We start from the raw sequence: 19,700 nt of genomic DNA, 5'->3' as shown, positions 1-19,700 counted from the left end.
CATGGTTATTACATGCATGATCTAAAATATTTTCCATGGTGGGTATTTGACTTAGCAGTTAAGACCTGAATAAGACACCTGTGTCCCATATCAGAGTACTTGCATTTGGTTGCCAACTCTGGATCCAGATCCAGTTTCCTGGTAATGCACACTCTGGGAGGTAGCAGTAATATTTCAGTTAGTTGGGTAATTGCCACCCATGTAGGAGACCTGGATTGTGTACGTGGCCCCCAGGTTCAACCTATATCCTAATCCCAGCCCTTGCAGGAATTAAGGGAGTAAATAAGCAAATGATTCCCTTTGTTAAATAAATAAAAACTAAATTACTCTCCACAGACTGATATGACTAACATAATCATGCTGTTGGTCAACATTTCTTTAATTTCATATATTCCTCCCTTATTAATATAAACTAATTGAATTCTTTATTGTTCTTAAAACATTCCAATTGCATCCATCTCAGAGATTTTGCTGTTTCTGCACCTATGTCTTAAAAAACCCTTCACAAGTATTTTGTGGTCCATTTATTCCATCCATCTACTCTTTCCAATATTTCCTTCTCAGAATGACCTTCCATAAACAGCTAGCTTAAATGCCACTCACTAGTCCCTATCCTGTTACTGAATTCCATCACTAAAACACGTAGTCTGAGAATTAAGACTTGATATCTTTCGTATGTCAATGTAATTTCTCTTCTTGGGACACTGCCCCATATAAAGTAGGTGTGTCCAAACCTATAATCACAGAATCATATTTATGTGAATAATATGTTATTGGAAAAATTTGGAGGAGACAGTTCATTTATATAATGTCCAGTATTTTTGTTTACAAATATGTTTACATGAATATATTTACTTGTCACTGTGAACTATAATCTGTCTTGACATACATTCTTTAAAAAGAAAGACTAGGTTGCAAAGAAATTTTGGTGTAATATACTTAGCATAAAAAGTTCCCTTTCTACGTGAACATTTTAATGAGCTTTTTTTGTTTTTGTTTTGTTTTTGTTTTTTCGTTGTTGACAGGCAGAGTGGACGATGAGAGAGAGAGAGACAGAGAGAATGGTCTTCCTTTGCCGTTGGTTCACCCTCCAATGGCTGCCGCGGCTGGTGTGCTGCGGCCGGCGCACTGCGCTGATCCGATGGCAGGAGCCAGGTGCTTTTCCTGGTCTCCCATGTGGGTCCAGGGCCCAAGGACTTGGGCTGTCCTCCACTGCACTCCCTGGCCACAGCAGAGAGCTGGCCTGGAAGAGGGGCAACCAGGACAGAATCCGGTGCCCCGCCCGGGACTAGAACCCGGTGTGCTGGCGCCACAAGGCGGAGGATTAGCCTAGTGAGCTGTGGCGCCGGCTTAATGAATTTTAAAATATGTGTACTCATCTATCACCATAATCAATAGCATATGCTTACTAACTCAGAAAAATCCCCTTTTGGCCCTTCCAAATTATTTTCTACTCTATGTCTGGTGTGTAACAACTACTGCTCTGGTGTCTTCAGATCATAGCTTGCCTTTTAGAGATTCAAATAAATGGAATAAAATAATATCCACTCTTCTGATCTGCTTTCTTTCAAACCATACAATGTCAGTGAAATTTATGAAATTTTTGTGTACACATATGTATTTCAGTGCTTTTTATTGCTTAATAGTAGCTTACTGTATCAACATCACACTTTTGTTTATCTTTAGCAGTAAAGGACATATGAGGTTTTTTGTTTAAGTGCTTGCTTGTTTGGCGCTATTAGGTATGAATATGCTGTGAATACCAATGTACAAATCTTGTATGGATTTGTTTGGCAATTTTAGCAGTGCAGTAAGTGAAGGTTAAGAAATAATTATGACTGGAAAGGCTTTATGGAGAAGTAACATCTGTGAAATATAAAAGGAGGGCGAATGGTAGATTATACAGGAAACTATTTCAGACTTCATTGCTAAACCGAAATTTGTTAAAGAATAAAAAGAGTAGAGTTTGGCAAGGATCACTATATACTAAAATGAGAACGTGAACAAATTTCAGCCAACCTAATGGGAAATACTGTCAAACATATTGCCTGTTATGGGAGTCATGCTAAACCAATTCATTCATTCTGGTCCCAAGACAGGTTTAGATAAACAAGAATATTATTGGGCCTGCTGGATAAGATGCTAAGACATCTTTCATGATGGCCTAGACTTGCTACAAACATTTTCCATGTCAAGTAAAATAGGGATAGGGAAGTATTCCTATGTAGGGCATATGTGCACTTCTGAAACAAATCTGTGCTTACCAGAGATTTTGCTTCCCATTATTTAATCAGTTTAGTTATCATGTTATCACTGAGTTATAAGAAGTCATTATATATTCTGAAATCAATCCCTCTGTATTAAGTGTCTTAAATATTGTTTGTAGTATTGATATCATTTAATTATAAAGTCTAATTTAATTATTGTTATTTAATTTAATATAAAATTAATTATGCTATTGCTTTAGTTCAAAGTAATATTTTTGCTCAAACAAGATTAAGAATATTTTCTCCTATGTTTGATTCTACTAATTTTATAGTTTTAGATTTTACATTTTGATTTGTGACATATTTTGACTTTTTCATTGTGGTACACATACACAAAATTTACTGTTTTGTCATTTTTAAAATGTAAAAATTTTATTAATGTAAAGATAACAAATTTCATGTATTTCTTTTTTTAAAGTTTTTTTTTTATTTATTTGAAAGACAAAGTTACAGAGAGAAGTAGAGACAGAGAGAGGTCTTCCAACTGCTGGTTCACTCTCCAGATGGCCACAACGGCCGGAGCTGCGCCAATCGAAGCCAGGAGCCTGGAGCTTCCTCCGGGTTTCCCCCATGGGTGCAGGGGCCCAAGGACTTGGGCCATCTTTCACTGATTTCCCAGGCCATAGCAGAGAGCTGGATCAGAAGAGGAGAAGCTGGGACTTAAACCTGTGCCCATATGGGATGCCGGAACCCTAGAGAGAGGATTAACCTACTGCACCACAGCACCAGCCTTGGCTCATTTGTTAAATGGATTGCTGAATTTTTTGTTACAGAGTTTCTTGAGTTTCTTATGTATCCTGTATATTAACCCTTTATATGATGCATAATTTGCAAATATTTTCTCCCATTCTGTTAGTTCCATTCTTTACTTTATTGAATGCTTCCTTTGATGTATAGATTCTTAGCTTGATATAATCCAAGTTGTCCATTTTTCCCTTTATTACCTGTGCTTCTTGGATCTTATCCAAGAAGTTTTTGCCTATGATAATGTCTTGCACTGTTTCCCTCTATTAATTTTATGGTTTTAAGTCTTAGATTTAGATCATGATCCGTTGTATGTTTATTTTTCTGTCTAGAGTATAAAGTAGAGGTCTTGTTTCATACTTATAGATGTGAACATGTAATTTTCCCAAAACCATTCATTGATGAGACTGTCCTTTCTCCAGGAAGTAGCTTTTGCTTGTTTGTCAAAGATTAGTTGCTTGTAGAGGCATGGGTTAATTTCTGGGGTTTTATAGTTTGTTCCATTGGCCGACATGTCTATTCTTGTGTCAGCACAAAACTGTATCAATTATAGCTTCCTTGTAATATATTGTGAAATCAGGTATTATAGTTCCTATAGATTTATTTTTATTGTTTAGGATTGCTTTTTCTATTGGGATCTCTTGTGATTCCTTATGAATTTTAGCGTCATGTTTTCAAGATCTGAGGAAAATATCATATTTTGATTGGGATGGTATTGGATCTGTAATTTGCTTTTGGTTGCATGGTCATTTCCATGATATTCATTCTTCCAACCATGAACATGGAAAAATTTTATATTTTTGATGATTTATTCTATTTATTTCATTGTAGAAATCTTTCACAACCTTGGTTAAATGTATCTTTAAAATCTTGGTGCCCTGGCCTTATATGCATATACATTTACTGTAGTCACATTTCCTGTTGAATCAATCTGTTAATTACATAATGCCCTTCTTGTATCTTTTAACAGTTTTAGTGTTCAAGTCCATTTGACTTCATATTAATATGGCTACTATTGTTCGTTTTTGCTTTCTGTTAGCATGGAATAACATTTTCCATGCTGTCACTTTCAGTCTACATGTACCTTTGTTGGTGAGATGTGTTTCTTATAGGCAGCAAATAGATGGATTTTGTTAGTTAATCTATTCAACCTGTTTGTATCTTTTAATTGAAAAATTTAGGCTATTTACATTCAAAGTTATTATTGATAAGTAACACTTGTTCCTGCCATTTCCACATAAATATTCCTACTGTTTGTTTTGGATTTCCTTTGTACCTTAACTAGCAGATTTTCTGTTTTCACATTGTTCCATGATCTTTCTCTGTTTCTGTGTGTAGCACATCCTTGATTATCATTTGTGAGGCTGGATGGATGCTGACAGATTCTTCAAATTTACATTTGTTTTGGAAGTTATTTCACCTTCCTTTATAAATGAGATCTTTGTTGTGTACAAAATGCTTGTTGACTTTTTTTTTTTTTTTGGACTTGGACTATGTCTCTCCATTCTCTCCTAACCTATAAGGTTTCTAATGAGTAATAAGCTGGGGCAATTGGAGATCCTGTGATATAATCTGGCAGTTTTCTCATGCACATTTTATGAATTTTTCTTTATGTTTTACTTTTGAAAGTTTGACTGTAGTGTGTCTTGGTGAAGATCTTTTTTGATCCTGTGTATTGGAGTTCTATGTCCTATCTATTCTTGGGTGTCCCTATCTAGCTCCAAATCAGGAATGATTTTTGCTATTATTTCATAGAATAATGTTCAAAGCCATCCTGTGTTTACATACCTTCAGGAAACCCTTAAGACATGTAGGTTTGGTTGTTTGATAGCACCCCATAAATCTCAAAGATTATTTTCAGTTTTTCTAATTTTTTCTCTTTTTTTTCTGTCTGACTGAAATATTTTGAGAATTTGTATTATAACTCAGATATTCTTTCTTCTGACTCCACTGAGTTTGCTTTAACGGATTTCCACTGCATTTTTAATTTGATATATTAGAGTGTTCATTTCTAATATTTCAGTTTGATTTTTCTCTAATATCTCTATTACCCAGCAAATTTTTTCATCTATATTGTGGATTTCTTTAACTCACGTATTCGCTTCTCCATGCTTTTGAGTAATTTTATCATTCTTTTTAATTCCTAGTCAGGCATTCCATTGAAATCTTTGTCCACATATTCTAATATTGAAGCATTGTTGTGTTTCTTTTGGGGAGTCATATTTTCCTCCTAGTTCATGTTCTTGTATTTTTAGATTTATTTTTAGGCACTTACAGAAAAACTTGGTTTTCTCTTCTGATATCTTTATCTATGAATCATGCTTTTGTGGCTTAGTGAGGTGTCTGCTCCTGGAGCAGATATCCAGAACCCTGTGCTGAGTGGGGCCAGGGAACTCTGGCCAGTGCTTGAGGGTGAAGCAAGAGTCCCAAATGGCTCTTGAGCATACCAGACCTCCTTTATCATCAGCCAGGAGAAGGATATGCTCATGTTGGCTGTTGTGATCAGAGCCTCAACCTCTCTTGGACAGGGTACACCAACTGCACGGTGTGAGCCCACAGTGGCTACACACTCCACCCACACAGGAACACGAAAAGCACAAAAGATATGTGCACTCCTGTAATATGGATCTCTGTGATGACTCACCCCAGGCACCCAGGGAACTATGAGCCTCTGAAGCCAAAGTGATTGCCCAAAGACCCAGCCACACCAATTTCTATCATACTGTCATAGAATTCCCACAGTCATTGTGTGCAGGGCTTCCACAGTCACAGGGAGCAGCAGATCTACTCTCAGCCCTGCAAGCTTCCCCTATCCATGAAGAGTGGCAGCATGGGCCAGCTGTCTGCCCAATGGAAGTTGCTTAATGCTTCACCTTGGCAAATCAAGGCTAGATACCACGATACAATAGGGGAGGGGAACGCTTCACAGGCTAAGTGGGTACCCCATGCCCACCAACTCTCCAGGCTAGACTCAAAGTCAGTGGGAACTGTGTTATTTATCCCTCTGATTAAATCACACAATCACCAGGAGCCGCACGGCCTTTACTGACTTTATTAACATGGAAGTTCCTTCCTGCTAGTCACTGAGTGCCCTTGGGAGATTGGGAATAAAGTGCTCTCCCTTCAAAGAGTTAGGTTGGCACTCTGTCCCCAGGTAGACTCCAGGCCAGACTTAAATTCAGTGGGGTGCATGAGGTTCTCCTTCTGGCAATGTCACAGGCTGCTGCATGGTCCTTGCACCTTGCTCCAAGAAAACATTTTCTTCTCCAGCCACTAGCTACAGCGTACCTGCCAGTGCCCAGCCCAGTGCTGTGTTATTGTACCATCCCCACTGCTCCATAGCATCTCTCTTTCTGTAGAATTTCCACTGCAAATATCTCTAGCCATCACCTGGGAATGCATTCCCCGCACCCCCACCTTTTCTTCTATTTTCTTCCAGTTGTCAAAATTAGCACATCTTTTCCCTATTCAGTCATCTTGGATTCCTATTATGTAAGGTTTTTTGTTACAATTCTGTGTTATTAAAAAATATTTACACAGTTGTGCAACATAGATCCATATTCATTCCCAAAACATTTGTATCATTTCTCATGCAAACTCTGTATATTTTTATTTTTATTTTTCTTAAAGATTTATTTATTTTTTTGAAAGTCAGAGTTACACAGAGAGAGAGGAGAGGCTGAGAGAAAGAGATAGATCTGCTAGTTCACTCCCCAGTTGGTCACAATGGCCCGAGCTGCGCAGATCTGAAGTCAGAAGCCAGGAGTTTCTTCTGGGTCTTCCACGTGGGTGCAGCGGCTCAAGGACTTGGTCCATCTTCTACTGCTTTCCCAGGCCATAGCACAGAGCTGGATCAGAAGTGGAGCAGCTGGGATTTAAACCAGCGCCAATATGGGATGCCAGCACTGCAGGAAGTGGCTTTACCTGCTATGCCACAGCACCAGCCCCAGCTCTGTACCCTTTAAACAATAACTCTTCATTCCACCCTCCTCACAGCTCCTAGTAACCCTTTTTCTATTTCTATATCTATAAATGTGCCTATTTTAAGTAACTCATATAAGTGAAATCTTGCAATGAAAAATGTTTTGTATCTGACTTATTTCACTTAGCAAATTATTTTTCAAGTTCCTTTCATGTCACAGCATATATTAAAGTATTATTCTTTTTAAGGCAACAATATTGAATTAAATTCAAATATAATATTAGTTTATTAGTGGGCCACAACGACCAGATCTGGGCCAGACTGAAGCCAGGAACCAGAAACTTCATCTGGGTCTCTTGTGTAAGTGGCAAAGACTCAAACACTTGGGCTATCTTCTATTGCTTTTTCCCAGACAATTAACAGGGAGCTGGATGGGAAATAGAGCAGCCAGGACCCAAAGTGGTACCCATATGAAATGTTGGCATTGATGGTGACAGCTTTACCTACTATGCCACAAAGGTGGTCCCTCGGTCTTTCTTTACTGTTCATACTAATCTCCTTACTGAATGTATTATCCTTATAATTCACTTAGTTTTGCTAGATTCTTTTTTGTGATTTTATTATTGAATTGTAGATACATTCGTTTCTTAATGTTTTTTTTTTGATGTATTGTTTTCTTGGTTACATTTTTTGATGAGACATCTTTAACTTTGGTGGACATTAATGTATCTCTTGTTACGTTTATTGCTTTCAGTTACCTGATAAAATATCAATTTATATATGATATCACTTAAGAAGAAAAGAGGAAATAAACATTGTTCATGAGCCTGACATGGTTTTAAAGTAAAAAAAAAAATTATGTGGGATGTACCATAGAGGGAATAATGACTGCACAGAGGGAATAATAAAATCCTGAAAGTAGAGACTGTATTCTCATCCATTCTGCACACAAAGTTTAAGTCCAGTTAAGGGTCTGCTGCTGATGTTTGGATAGTTAATATTCCCTTTAGTTCTGTTTGTACCTCTTGTCTGCACTTTGACCTCAAGTGATACACTTTGGAAGGTTCACTCTACCAGTAAATTTGCAGATGAAAAGAAAAGACAATATTAAAGTCCAGGTCCAAAAAGTGCCACTGTTTCTTTATCTGATGCAGATACAAAGAACTCATCAATCTTCCTAGGAAACACTTTATAGGTGATTTATGAGAAGTCTTCTAGTGTAATAAACACAAGTAAAATATAGTAGTTTAGAATTAATAATTTATCTGAGGGGGACCGGCACCGTTACTTGGTTAATCTTCCACCTACCACAGGGGCATCCCATATGGGCACCGGGTTCTAGTCCCAGTTGCTCCTCTTCCAGTCCAGCTCTCTGTTGTGGGAAGGCAGTGGAGGATGGGCCAAATGCTTGGGCCCCTACACCCGCATGGGAGACCAGGAGGAAGCACCTGGCTCCTGGCTTTGGATCGGCATAGCTCCGGCCTTAGCTGCCATTTAGGGGGTGAATCAATGGAAGGAAGACCTTTCTCTCTCTCTCTCTCACTGTCTAACTCTACCTGTCAAATAAAAAAAAAAAAAAATAAAATAATTTATCTGAGGATCTGTATTTTGCCTGATCTAAAAGTTGGTGTTCTTTAGGACTTTGGCTTATAGAGTAATTATATCACCAAATATATATTAGCTGCCTGTACACAAGCAACCCAACAAGCACAATGAAACCCAAATTATTTTCTGTTAAATAGAGTTATTTTTATTCAAATTTTTACCATATTTACTGTTTGTGAATGATTTTGTATAATGACATATGGGAGGAATCCTCTCCAGCTGTACTCATTTATTGTTTTCCCACCAATAAAGATAGTCACTTATTAATTCCTCATTCCAACTGTTTTAATCATCTGAATTGTTACTTATAATAAATAACGTTTTACAAATAGGTTTTTAATGAGGATTAAATAAATGCTTCATTAATATAAGTACACTATTTGTTTCTAGTAAATTTCATCATCATCATTCTTATAATGTAGTTGTAAGATTTTAAATTATGCATATTGAGGTTATTTTATATAGAAGTAATAATATGATAAATGCATTTACATTCAAATCACTGTTTATAAGGCCCAAATTATCCTATTTTTCCAATCTTGGAAATTGATCCTCCAATTATATGATAATTACTATTAAGTGATAGGGTAATTATAGAGTAATTGCTAAGTCATCATTGAGTAATAACATTGTAACACCATGAAATTACAGGATAGGTAATTGCATGACAAATTCTGCATACAAGCCACAGTACAGAAAGATGAATAATTATATTTCATTGTATTTGAGAAAAGCAAACAATAAATCACAGTAATCAGTTCTCAGCATTTATATATGGCAGGGAAATTGCTTTTAAGCAAAACCTTTATTGCTTTTCTAATTAAAGCAACTGGCTTTGTTTTTGTGTTAAAGTTAGTAATGGAGACAGAGTGTGTGATTAAGAGTTTATGTTTTCTCTTTAAATATCACTCTTTATATTACCTTTTACATTTCAGTAAACTATATTATACAACACAAATGAGTTTTCTTAGGAAAAAAAAAAAACTCCCAATGTTATTATTTTTAATGTAGTTATCCTCCAGAATTGGACACTAAACTTGAAAGAGCTAGCTTTTATCATTCTAATTTATATGCTAAATTTACATATATATTCCCATTTACAGGAAAGAAACAAGGAAACAAATGAAAAAGTCTGCTGTGTGAAAATGGATTCTAAGCTTCAGTTGAGTGCTTTCGCAAGGCTTTAATGTCATGGATGGTAAAGAAATCATTGGGGAAATTCTAGAAGATTAAAGGCTTATTAAATTCATGATGGCCAAAATTAAGGAATGATTCTAGATTAAATCCTGTCTGAAAGAAAACATGTATGGGCTGGCACTGTGGGGTAGTAGACTAAGTGTCAACATCCCATATTGGTGCTGGTTGGTGTCCCCACTGTTCTGATCAGGCTTTCTGCTTATGGGCTGGTAAAGCAGTAGAAGATGACCCAGACCCCGCAGCCATGTGGGAGACTCAAAAGAAGCTCCCATGCTCCTGGCTTTGGATAGACCCAGCTCTGGCCTACATGGCCATTTGAGGAATGCACCAGTGGATGGAAGACCTTTTTCTCTGTCTCACCTTCTCTCTGTCTCTAAATCTACCTCCTAAATAAATAAATAAAATCTGTTAAACAAAAAGAAAAGAAAACATTTAGAATAAATATCATTAAGAAGATAGAGGAATAATAATTTTAGTTATATTATTAAAATAAAATGATTGAAATTATGTATAGATTACTCATTGTGTTAATTATTTCGTTTTTTTCTTCCCTGAGAGGTTATATTTTAATCCAAAATCTTAAATATTTTTCAAACAGAACATAACGTTTTCTATTTTCCTTCTTGCAAGGCCTACACAGAAAATTGAAATGTTTTGGAGGGGCAAGTAGAGGGCCAGCACAGAGGATGAGTGCTTGCAGTTTGTCAGAAAGACCCTTCATGGTGAATGCTCTTCTGTCAGTTCCACAGCTTTTGCCACAGCTTCTTCTGTGGGTCCCACCATATGGAAGCTTCTGGAAGATGGTCATATGCACCTGCCAAAATCTTCAGGAATCCTTCAAGGACCTCCTTCAAGGGAACTAGCTTACCCATATGACCCAATCTGCAACCTGGAATGGCTGAGACAGGAAGTACTATATTTTCTGTACACAGGACATGGTCAAATTGTCTTCCCCAGGAAGTTCAGCCATACCCAGAATGGCAATGATGATCTGGAGTGATTTGAGGTCCTGCAGGACCTCTTGTGCTCCACAGACAACATCATCATCTTCGCTGCCAACGGTGCAGTCTAGAGGATCCACAGCTGAATAGATGCCCAGCTCAGAATATATTAGAGACAACACATGTTAATCAAGAAGTCATGCTCCATCATGAACTATATTGCTTACAATGTAAAATGTGTATATACACACATAACATACACATTTATTATAAAGGGCTCGGGTAGGGAGAGAGGAAGAAAAAGAGAAAAGTAAAAAGAGAAGGGGCCAAGAGAAGAGGGAGAGGGGAAAAAAGAGGATAGAGAAATAAATGTTCATTGCAGTGTTATTAAAATTAATTTAGGCTTATTTTTTAAATATTTGTTTATTTTTTTTGTAAGGCAGAGTTACAGAAGAAAGGAAGAGACATGTGCTGATTCACCCCCACAAATGGCCATCAAAGCCAAGGCTGGGCTGGCGCCGCAGCTCAATAGGCTAATCCTCTGCCTTGCGGTGCCAGCACACCGGGTTCTAGTCCCGGTCGGGGCGCCGGATTCTGTCCCGGTGGCCCCTCTTCCAGGCCAGCTCTCTGCTGTGGCCAGGGAGTGCAGTGCAGGATGGCCCAAGTGCTTGAGCCCTGCACCCCATGGGAGACCAGGACAAGCATCTGGCTCCTGCCTTCGGATCAGCGTGGTGCACCGGCCACAGAGCACTGGCTGCGGCGGCCATTGGAGGGTGAACCAATGGCAAAAGGAAGACCTTTCTCTTGTCTCTCTCTCTCACTGTCCACTCTGCCTGTCAAAAAAAAAAAAAAAAAAAAAAAAAAAAGCCAAGGCTGGGCCAAACTGAAGCTAAGAGCCACGAGCTGCTTCAGTCTCCCATGTGGGAGTAGGGCACTTGGGCCATTACCAGTTGCCTTCCTAGGCTATCAGTAGAGACCTGGATTGCAAGTGGAACAGCTGGGACTCAAGCTGATGCCCATATTTGGTGCTGGTATTGCAGGGACAGCTTAATCTTCTATGCTACAGTACTGGCCCCAGAGGTTTAATTATTTTAATAAAATGTAATAGAACTTTTCACATATCTTTTAAATGTATGGGAAATTCATTCAGTTCAATCACTTCATTTTGATTGAGTAGGAAAAACTCAGAAGAATAACAAAATCTCCTTTACTCAGGCCTAATAGATTCTTTTTTTTTTTTTTTTTTTTTGGATAGGCAGAGTGGACAGAGAGAGACAGAAAGAAAGGTCTTCCTTTTTTTGCAGTTGGTTCACCCTCCAATGGCAGCCGCGGCCAGCGTGCTGCAGGCGGCGCACCGCACTGATATGATGGCAGGAGCCAGGTGCTTCTTCCTGGTCTCCCATGGGGTGCAGGGCCCAAGCACTTGGGCCATCCTCCACTGCACTCCCAGGCCACAGCAGAGAGCTGGCCTGGAAGAGGGGCAACCGGGACAGAATCCGGCGCCCCGACCGGGACTAGAACCCGGTGTGCTGGCGCCGCAAGGCGGAGGATTAGCCTAGTGAGCCGTGGCGCCGGCCCTAATAGATTCTTGAATAGTGTAGGTACATACCGAAATTACCATATTATACAAACTGTATTGAGCTTGCAAGTTTCTTAAATAGTTTCTTAAATGTGGCCCCAAAAATGAATCCATAGAGTGTGGACAAAAACTTCAAATATCCTATATTTGTATGAAAATACAGAAAGTGATAAAACTCAGGGATTTCTGATACAATTAAATGTCAATGATAAATCAGTATAAAAATACGTATGTATTTTTATATAGCTTTTTTCCCATGTATTGAAGTACATCTGTTAATTTGATCCAAGCCTCTTCCCATTTTCTGCTCCCCAAAAACATTCATCTATGATTCTGGAACATTTGAATTTTTAGATTTATTTCCAAATTTTTTTCTAAGTATATTCATTACTAGATAAAACTGGTTATAACTGGAGGAAATCTCTTTAGCTACAAGCCATTCAAATTGGCAGCTTTCAAACTCCCTCCTTAACTCCCATCTTCAAACCCCACCAGATTTAGAGATGAATTACTCATTGCAGCTTCTAGATTAGAGGATGGCAAACTCACTGCAAAGGAATAGAGCAAAATGATTTAGGCTTTGCAGGCAATGCATGGTGTGTGTCACTATCACTGCCTCCTTCTCCTTTTGCTGCTTCTGTTGAACTGTACAATACTTTATATAAGAACACATAATTAGCTCACTGAGAGCATATGACTGCTATCTGATTTTGCCTCGCTGGCTATAGTTTGTTCACTCATGTTTTAGACTCTCTTTTTTCTTCCTTACAAAGTGTCCAGATCATTCGATTATTGTTTCTAAATTACCATCTACTGTTCTCCCATTAACATTACTTCATCCATATTAAGCTCTTTACATGCTCTCCTTCCAATTTCAGCAATCCAACCACTGTTCCTGCAGGCCTATAGATCAATACAGAGTATAGATGATCTACTCTTCAAGTAGATTGTGTGTGCATGTGTTTGTATGTGCTTTGACACCTCTCTCCTCAACAACTCAAAGCTACTCCACTTTCAAATCTAAAATGCAAATATCTCACTCTATGGTCATTGACATTTAACTCTCTGGCTCATCCCTTCAGCAGTTATTGTAACATAGGATGCTGCTTTATATACATTGACCTTAAAAATTTTTCCATTCATCATTGCCTAAATATTTTCATTTTTTTCGTGCTTTATTATTTCAATTATTGCCTTATCCTGCTCACTGCATTCTTCTACATTGTATTATACAGGCAAAAAATAAACTATACTAACATCAAACTCAGAAAGGCAGAATGACAGAGAAAAAAAGACAAAGGTTTTCCATCTGCAGGTCCACTCCCCAAATTGCTACAAAGGCTAAGCCTAGACCAGGTTGAAGCCAGTAGCCTGAAATTCAATCTGGCTCTCCTAGGGGATGAGAGGAACCCAAACATTTGGGCGATCTTCCACTGCTTTCCCAGCAGCATTGTAACAAGTTGGATCAGAAGTGGAGCAGCCCAGCATTAAACTGGCACTCTTATTTGGAATGCTGGAATAGTAAGCAGTGGTTTAAACCAGTGTATCACAAGGCTGCTTGTTCCACTCCCTGAAAGTTTTTTTGTCCTTGTCTCTATCCATATTTTGAACACCACTGATCAATTCTAAACCCTATCGTACTCAAATTCTGCGCAGCATTTGACACAGTTGAGGACTTCCTCCAAAGGGTTTCTTTCACTCAGATTCTAGGACACCTGACTCTTTTGCGTTTCCTTCTATAGCCTGGAGGCTTCTTCATATTCTGATCCATATCCCCTCTCTCCCTCCCTGTGATTCCAAAAGTTTTCATAGGGCTCAATTGTTGCCTAGTTTCTATTTTATGAAGGGGGTTTCTGAACTTACCCACTGATTCAGTAATTTGTAATTCAACACTGTGTAAAGTAGGGAGAATAAGATTGGCTAAGGAGCACATAGACATAAGAATTCTTAAGAGATGAATTTTCCAAAACCTTTAACAAGCACTCTTTACTGAAAGCAATCTTCCTGAGACTGTTCCTGAAGTGAGGTATAATTTTCAATCTTATTTCCCATCTCTTCTTAAACAATAACCTTCCTTGTTACTCAAAACAAAACAAAACAAAACAAAACAAAACACAGAACATGAGTCTTCTCATCAAATCCAAATCTTATTATTACATTTTTTTTTAGAAAAAGATTTATTTTATTTATTTCAAGACTGTTATGGAGAGAGGTAGCAACAGAGAGTCACTACCTCTGGGTCTGCTGGGTCACTCCCCAAATGGCCACAACGGCCAAAGCTGAGCCTATCTGAAGCCGGGAGCCAGGGGCCCATGGACTTGGGACATCCTCCTCTGCTTTCCCAGTCACATTAGCAGGGAAATGGATGGGAAGAGGAGCAGCACCCATATGGGATGCCAGTGCTGCAGGCTGGAGCTTTAATCCCCTGAGCCACAGCTACAGCCCCTTATTATTGCCTTAATACAAGTACAAATCTCTGAATGCCAAAGAGAGTTCAAATATTGACATGAATGAAATCTATTTTATTCCACAATATTATCAGCTCAGCAGGGATTGATATCCTCACTTATCTTAAGTGCATAATGCTTTAGGTAAAAGCATTATATTAGACACAGGGTCTCAGGGCCTGTGTTGTGATGCTATTAATTCTGATTTTATATATATATATATATATATGTACACACACATGCCACATATACACACATATATATGCAATTGATGGCACTACATTGAAAACTTGGACAATAATCCTAAGTTTGTTTTTAAAAGGAAATGGGCATAAATGTTTTAGATATTTCCCTTCCCTTCTGTTTTATTTAATTTTTCCAATATATCTTGAGACTAAAATAATCTCTTCTCCAAACATATGAGAGAGAGGGGGCAGAAATCTAAATCAATGGACACAACCTACCTGGGATTCTTAAGGAGGTAACTGTATATTAGCTTTATAATATCTCTCAAATATGAGTCTCATGTTTGTGTAGAGGAGGAAAATTACATTTTAGTTGAATTAACACTAGCAAAATAAATTTTAGATTTATGCTTATTCCAATTTTTCATGTGTTGTTCAAATCAAAGAGAACAACTAGTTTATAAATAATTCTGTATTGCTTACCTGAAAATATTTTTATATATTGCACAAAAATATGATATAATATTGACACTCTATGGAAAACTAAACACTTTTGAAGGAAAATTAAAACTTGTGAAGGTATTTTGAAGAAGCAATATTGAAACTGAAAATCATTTTTTGAAACTTAAAAGTACTTTCAGAGCTTGATAATAGAAGCATTACAGGGATATTATACTTTTAACCTTGCAAAGTTGGTTAAGATTAAAGATATAATATTATTGTAAAAGTAAGAGTATTAACCTTAATTATAAAATACTGCTTATACCAATTGTAGTAATATATTATTCAATGATTATCTTGCTACAAGAAACATATTTAGAAATATTCAATTTATTTAAATCTTTCTTAATCATAATATTTTTAAAAGCAACTAATAATTCTTCAAACTGAAACGTCCCCATATAAGATGGGAATTGTAATATCTGCTCAGTATAGTTTCAAGACAGGTCAATCCCCATAAATGTGACCTTACACATAGTAATTACTATTAAAGAATAGTTGTTAATATTTGATTAAGATGGTATGAAATTTATATTTGATTTCATGTGGGCCTTTGGGATTAATTCTATATTCTATGTGAAATAAAAGTAGTTTTTAGCAATCATAGCTATCAAATTCTATTAGTTATCTAATAACCTGTCTCTATTTCCCACAAAGAAACACAAATTTTCTTATATTTCCATTGCTGCTGTTTATCTCATGCATTTTTAGCCCATCAATTCAGGGATACTATATTCTTACTTTGATCTAGTATTTAAAAATAATAACAACATATTGCTTAGTTTTGCCAACAACGTTGAGAAAGCATTTATTAAGTTTTATTATATTCACTCAAGCTTAGCATTCAGCATACACACATAATACAGAACTCAAAAAGAACTTAATGTTTCCAAGTATGTTATGTCAGTGCTGTCCTTGAAAAGAAATTTTGTGCTTCCAAATACTGTTTTTTTCTGATGTGCAACTTATATTTTTAGTAAGTTGTTCAACTTAGATTTTTATTCAGTAAATAGAAATAGGTATACACTGTCTTGTATAAATACACATCCACACATACATGTATATGCATAGGTAAAAATACATTTTCCCCATGTCAATAAATTCTACAAATTGTTTAGGTCAGAAATAGAATTTGTTATCCTTACAATCAGTGAGAAGCAGTTTTTCAGTAATGATTATAAGAAATGGAAAATGAAATTTCTAGTGTCATTTGCAAGTACTCCTAGTTTTTTTGCAAGTTCTCAATGAAATTATGAAGAAGTTATTTCCATTTAAGTCAGGAAAATAGCGCAATTATATTGCAAAAAAAATTTGAAATGTTATCTTCTGTAAAATGTAACTTATTTGGGGAAATAGCATAGAATATGCACCATAATTAGGCAGAATTTAGATATTGATTAATATTTAAATAAAATTAAATAATACTTTTTTATAACTAAAACTTGAATTACTAGCAAATTTAAAAAAAATATATATATTTATTTCTTTGTTTAAGAGGCAGGGAGGGGCTGGCGCCATGGCTCATTTGGTTAATCCTCCGCTTGCAGAGCCAGCACCCCATATGGGTACCGGGTTCTAGTCCCGGTTGCTCCTCTTCTGGTTCAGCTCTCTGCTGTGGCCCAGGAGGGCAGTGGAGGATGGCCCAAGTTCTTGGGCCCCTGCACTCGCATGGGAGACCAGGAAGAAGCACCTGGCTCCTGGCTTCGGATCAGTGTAGCGCCAGCCGTTGTGGCCATTTGGGGAGTGAACCAACGGAGGGAAAACCTTTCTCTCTGTCTCTTTTTCTCTCATGGTCTATAACTCTACAAGTCAAATTAAAAAAAAAAAAAAAAAAAAAAAAAAAAAAAAAAAAAAAAAAGAGGCAGGGAGATATAGACAGAAGGCAGAGACACAGAAAGAGAGCCAGAAAGAGCGACCTCATCTCTATCTACTGATTGCTCCCCAAATGCCCACAACAGGAGCTGTATTAGACCAATGCTGGCAGCTAGGAATTCAATCAAGTTTTCCCATGTGGATGGAAGATACCCAAATACTTACATCATCACCTTCGGCATCCCATGGTACCCATTTACAGGAAGCTAGAATCAGGGGAGAAGCCAGGCTTGAGCCCAGGTACACTCTGGAAAGAGGTCTTCCCAATTAATATCCTATTCAGTGGGTCAAACTCCCATCATTCATAGTAATTTTTAAGGGAGTAATTGTTTTGCAATAAATTTGTAGTTGTGGAACAGCAGGCAATGTTTCTCCACAATCACAGAGTCTTTTACACCATAGCTACAGCAAAAGCACAAGCCTCTTAAATCCTAGCCAGTGTTCTCAGTTATTACTCTACTATGTAACTTAGTATCATTAATTCTATTGTATATGTGCTTTTGCTATGCTATTTTAATGTTTAGGTTTGGGAAATGAAAACTGAGAAGGTAACTAAAATATTCCCTAGCATCACTTCACATTTGCTGAATAAAACAAAGCCTTATTATAAGAAAGAACAATTACTATCCTTATAAGAAAATTTAAATAATGAAAACCTTTTCAACAGTTTAACATATACTTAGAGACAGAGATTGTATCCAGTACAGCATTTTATCTTGTACATAGCACTTAGCAAAAGGCAAGTATTTGTTCAGCAGCATTGCACTTTTCTCCAAGCCTGGCTGACTCCTTGTGCGATGCAAACATTGAAGAGAATATATCCTTTCACAGTAAGTGAAATTAGTCTGACACTCAAGAGGAAGTTGTGCTTGCTTAGTCATTTAGGCAAAACATGGTTTTTTTGTTTTTTGGTTTTTTTTGTCCAGTCTTTTTATTCTTTTTTTTTTTTTTTTTTGAAGCAAGATTTATTTAAGTCAGAGACCTCCTGGCAGAGTGGCCAGGAGGGGGGCTCCAAGAGAGGCAAAACCCCCAAAACATGTTTTTTAATGACGTAGAATAAATGCTAAACATGCCTTTCTCTTGGCATCCTAAAAGGGAGATTTTATTAGTAAGTGAAAGAGGTATTTCTTGAGGATTATAATTTCATCTACTTAATGTTGAAGTGCATTTGATAAGAAGGAGTTATTTTATGGTTGAAGACAGCCAAGTTGGATATAATCCATATCCATTATGCATGGCTCAAAGTTAGAACAAGTATCAAACTGCTCTTAATTAACCAGGTCTATTGGTAGGAAGATAACAGATTTTAGAGATCTTAATTTTAATTATTGTTTTTTTAATAGCTACAATCTTCCTTAAATAATTTCATATCTTTAAAACATTTTTATGTAAAACAAAATAAATATACCTACTAGATAATCATATAATACTTATTTAAAGGAGTTGATAAGGAGATGAGAAAAATCTTGATATGTGGGATAAATGATATTAATCAAGAGGATGCAGCAAATAAAATAAAATTTTGGCTGCACTAGACTAGATAGTATTCCTATTTTTCCTATATGGACAAGTTGGGGTTTATATAATACACACATAATAGTAGAGTTGGAGAATGTTAAAATTGGTTTAGTGACCCTAGGTAATTTTAAAAATATCCATGAGTTGCATTGTGAAACAAAATAGCCAGTTGCAGATTTAATTGTCATGCTTCATGTAAATAAGCTTAGAAATTAATGTAGAGATAGACAGTTAAATGATGTCATCCTTTATATTTTTATATCTACCAAATGATAATTTCTAATTTCCAATACAATCAAGACTCAAATTCTGACTCTGAGAAAAAAAATCACATTTTTTGTTGTTCTACTGAACATATCGTTTCTTAATAGTATTAATTCATGGCTGGTGCCGCAGCTCACTTGGCTAATCCTCCCCCTGGAGAGGAGGACTGGAAGAGGAGCAATCAGGACTAGAACTGGGCGTCCATATGGGATGTCGGCGTCGCAGGCGGAGGATTAACCAAGTGAGCCATGGCGCTGGCTGTCCAAATATTTCTTAACGATATCATGACTACTATTTAAGTTAAAAAATAGCAATATGATCATCATTTTGTAGAAAAGACAGAAACTGATGTTGAAATATGGCAATCTTTTAAAAAATCAGACATAATTATTCCAATATAATTTATTTTCATTAATGTGCTCTGGTTTACTCAGTAGCAACTGCAAATATCTTTAATATCGAAATGTCGAACAATTTATGATGAAATTATACAAAGAACAAAGAGTTCAGAGTACAACAGGAAGGATTTTCTTTTTTAATTTTACGTATTAATTATTTGTATTCCTTGGGTAATTTATTACATTTTTTAAACATTGTTTATCCTAGGGCCAGGATTGTGGAGTATTTGGTTAAGCTTTTGCCTGCAACATCCTTTGAG

The sequence above is a fragment of the Oryctolagus cuniculus genome, chromosome 1 (assembly GCF_964237555.1).
Source record: "Oryctolagus cuniculus chromosome 1, mOryCun1.1, whole genome shotgun sequence".
Classification (NCBI taxonomy): Eukaryota; Metazoa; Chordata; class Mammalia; order Lagomorpha; family Leporidae; genus Oryctolagus; species Oryctolagus cuniculus.
Note: the sequence above shows the minus strand (reverse complement) of the source record.